The 4,339-nt window shown below is 37.6% G+C and overlaps 1 non-coding gene across 1 annotated transcript; it reads right to left on the bottom strand.

Moving 5' to 3' along the window:
* Positions 1 to 219: 219 nt before the first annotated feature.
* LOC140629672 (U6 spliceosomal RNA) lies at positions 220 to 323 on the bottom strand. The gene has a single exon (XR_012027499.1). It is a non-coding gene; the product is annotated as a U6 spliceosomal RNA (small nuclear RNA).
* Positions 324 to 4,339: the final 4,016 nt, after the last annotated feature.

Raw genomic sequence — 4,339 nt, forward strand, 5'->3', positions numbered from 1 at the left:
ATGCCCATTTAAACAATAGTCATTATTTAATTCTTTTTTTAATTTAAAATCAATTAACAGAGTGCACTATTCATTTCAGAGCTAAAGTATAGTGATTCCTCAGTTACATATAACACCCAGTGTTCATTACATCAAGTGCTCTCCTTAATGCCCATCACCCAGTATCCTCCCAGCCACCTCCCCTCGCCAGCAACCCTCAGTTTTTCTCCCATAGTTCAAAAAATTATGGAATGCTTCATGAATTTACGTGTTATCCTTGCGCAGGGGCGATGCTAATCCCTGTATTATTCAAATTTTAGTACACGTGCTGCTGAAGCGAACACTAATCTATTTAATTATTTTGATCAAATTTTTATGCAAGGAAACTATTTCCAATTTTTTCTATTCTCGTTTTTATTTTACTGAAATGATTATGTGCCAGATCAACTTTTTCCATGTACATTTTACTGTGAGATTCATTGCAGTCATCAGGTTTTTATCCTTGTCAAATTCTGTCCATTTTAACTACTACTATGGTGAGCTTTCTTTCACAGCTATTATTTTCATGAAACTTTATTTTTCCCTGTGACCCAAAGTATTTATTGGATTAAAGAGATAGGGTCAAAACATCCCCTTTTGCCTGGGATGCAAGAGTTTAATATAGGTCATTTCTTATGATGGTGATGACGAGGCAAGTCTTATCTTACCTTCTCTATCTATCTCACGGGAGGGAGGCTCAAATGCAAAAATAGATGTGAAAGTGCTTTGTAAGGTGTAAAAGTTAAGTAAATGTCACTTTACTGATTGTTAAAACAAGTCATATAAATCCATCCTCCTGGAACTGTTCTAGAAGGCAAACACCTTCTTATTCCTGCTGTAATGTTATTTGCAAAAATGCTTGCAGACTTCAGCTGATTTTCTAAGTATATCCTAGTGAGCTAGTGACTTCACTCTGTTCTCTTGTCATTTGTTTTCCATTCTGACCTCATTAATTTTTCTTTCTCTAGCCCTTGTCCTGAAATCCTCTGTGATGGATTACATATGGATGTTATAATGGATTTGTACCATTGGTTATCAGTTTCATCATCTTGGTTGCTGTAATTGTTGCATGGGATTGATAGTGTTACTGGCTGGCAGTTGCTTGAGAAAAATTAAAACAAACCTGCGACCAAACAGATGATATCTCAGCAGGGGTTGCAGGTACACTGTTATTATAAGAGATTCTTCTTATCACACCTCTGTCTCTTGCTTAATACACTACTTGCTTGTACAAGAGTTTGGAAGGAAGGAGTAAGGCCACTGTTAATCTAAGCAAAGCTTACAAATTCTATTATTTACTGTAAGGCCTAACGTTTATAGGTTTAGGGTTTTTCCCTTTTAATATCCTAAAACAGCTTAAAATTTCAAGCATTGTTTTCAATAAACCGCATTACTTATAAATAGTAACATTAGGTAAAGGCCCATGAGAAGTGATACAGTTTCATTATATTGATTTTGTCCTGCTCCTAGGGTTAGTATAAGGACAAAGATATTTTTTTTCTTTAAGAATCTGCTACATTTCTTATGCATAGTTTTGTTCTTAAACAGTATCCTGCAAAAGAAGTGAAAGTTTGGGGATTAGCAATGTGATTGTTACTGGCAAAATGCCTTTCAGTTCCTCTTCTTAAAAAATAGCTTTATTGGGGCACCTGAGTGGCCCAATCAGTTAAGTGTCTGCCTTTGGCTCAGGTCTTGATCACAGGGTCCTAGGATGGAACCCTACATTGGGCTCCCTGCTGAGCCGGGAGTCTGCTTCTCTCTCTGCCTTTCTTTCCCCTTGCTCTCTCTCTCTTTCTTTCTCTCTCTCTCTCTTTTTAAGATTATTTATTTATTTTTTCATGAGAGACACAGAAGGAGAGAGAGGCAGAGACACAGGCAGAGGGAGAAGCAGGCTCCATGCAGGAAGCCTGACATAGGACTCCATCCCGGGTCTCCAGGATCACGCCCTGGACTGAAGGTGGTGCTAAACCGCTGAGCCACCGGGGCTCCCCCTCTCTCTTTCTCTTAAATGAGTAAAGTCTTAAAAAAAAAAAAAAAAAAAAAAAAAAAAAAAAAAAAAAAAAAAAAACTTTATTGAGATATAATTCTCTCTCTCTCTCTTTTTTTTTTAAAGATTTTATTTATTTATTCATAGAGACAGAGAGAGAGAGAGGCAGAGACACAGGCAGAGGAGAAGCAGGCATCATACAGAGAGCCCGATGTGGGACTCGATCCAGGGTCTCCAGAATCACGCCCTGGGCTGCAGGCGGCGCTAAACCGCTGCGCCACCAGGGCTGCCCGAGATATAATTCTCAATACAATTCATCTATTCAAAGTGGACACTTCAATAGCTTTTAGTGTATTCATAGAGTATCACCGTGATCAATTTGAAATGCATTCATCACCTCAACAGGAGACTCCTTATCCAGTATTGTCACTTCACATTTATTCCCCATGTCCTTCGTCTTCCACCCCTGTGCAACCACTAATCTACTTTCTGTCTCTAAATTTGCCTATTCTGGACATTTCACATACATGGAATCATACAATATGTGGTCTTCTGTGACTGGCTCCTTTCCCTCAATATATGGACTTCAAGATTCATCCATGTTGTAGCATGTATCAATACTTCATTAGTTTTATGGGTGGGTAATATTATATTGCATGGATATACCACATTTATTTACCCATTTATCAGTTAATGGACATTTTAGTTGTTTCCTTTTTATGGTTAAAATGAACAATGCGGGCAGCCCGGTGGCTCAGCAGTTTAGCGCCGCCTTCAGCCCAGGGTGTGATCCCAGAGACGGGGGATCCAGTCCCACATCAGGCTCCCTGTGTCTCTGCGTCTCTCTTTCTCTCTCTCTTATGAATAAATAAATAAAATCTTCAAAAATATATAAAAATAAATCAAATGAACAATGCTTCTATGAATATTTGTGTAGATTTTTTTTTTTTCATTTCTCTTGGATATATACTTAGGATTGGAATTACTGGGTCATATCGTAAACCCATGCATAGCTTTTATTTTTTTTTTTTTTAAGATTGATTGATTGATTCATGAGGGACGCAGAAAGAGAGGCAGAGACATAGGCAGAGGGAAAAGCAGGTCTCCCTGCAGGGAGCCCAATGGCTCCCGGGATCATGACCCAAGTCAAAGGCTGACACTCAGCCACTGAGCCACCGCTGCTCCAATGCTCAACTTTTGAAGAACTGTCAAACTATTCTCCAAAGTAACTGCACCATTTTACATTCTCATTAGCAATATCTCAGGGTTCCAATTTTTTCACATCCTTTTAGATATTTTTATCTATCTTTTTTTATCTTAGCCACCTTAGTGAGTGTGAAGTGGTACCTCATTGTGATTTTGATTTGTATTTCCCTAATGGTTAATGATGCTGAACATCATTTCATATTTTTATTGGTCATTTGTAATCTTTTTTTGAGAAATGTCTATTTAGAGCCCTTGCCCATTCTTAAATTGGGTTTTTACTTTTAGTTTAGGAAATTCATTTCATATCTTAAATTCCTTTGAAAATTTTTCCTGTTGTTTTCTCTGCTACTTAAAAAGTATGCTTTATGTCCATTCATCTATTCAAATAAGTTCTGCATTTATTGAGGACCTAATATGTGTCAGATTTATGCTAAATCCTGACTCTAAAGTGCCAGGTTTTAAGGAATCCATAATCTCCTGGCTTCCCAAAAAGATAATTTGCAATACAATGGTGTAAATGCTATTGTAGACCTCACAATGGGAGATTAAATTGGCTCAACAGTAAAACCCTTTCAGGGATATGGACAAGAAGGTTTTAACTAATGTTTGAGATGAAATATAATGGAGACCATGTTTTTTGCAGTAGGTGGAAGAAAATCAAAGTGTACAGATTATACCTCTCATCAGTCAGTACTACTCTCATTCAGTACTACTGAAATACTGATGACATTAATCATAGAGATAGCTGAGCGAGAGAAGCTGGCATGGAGCAGAACTTGCAAGGCAGAGCTCTGGCCAAGCCTCACTGGCAATACAATGGATAAAATCTCTATCTGAAGCCATCATTCAGAAATTACAGATTTAGAAAATGTCACTGCTTTTGCAAATAATAATAATGGCATTGATCTCAAAAGCCACATTGCATCTCAGCCAGATCTGCATGGTTTAAGGACAGGTAAAACACATTAAACACATAAAGAACACATAAAAGAAAATCAGCATTGAACTATGCAAGAAGATAAATCAAAACAGAATCTACGACTTAGCCATTTGCAGCTAAGGATTTTCACCAGTTCTATAATGAAGAGGAGATGAAAATAAATATCAGAATCTTCTGGGGCCACCTGG

The sequence above is a fragment of the Canis lupus genome (assembly GCF_048164855.1).
Source record: "Canis lupus baileyi chromosome 36 unlocalized genomic scaffold, mCanLup2.hap1 SUPER_36_unloc_1, whole genome shotgun sequence".
Classification (NCBI taxonomy): domain Eukaryota; kingdom Metazoa; phylum Chordata; class Mammalia; order Carnivora; family Canidae; genus Canis; species Canis lupus.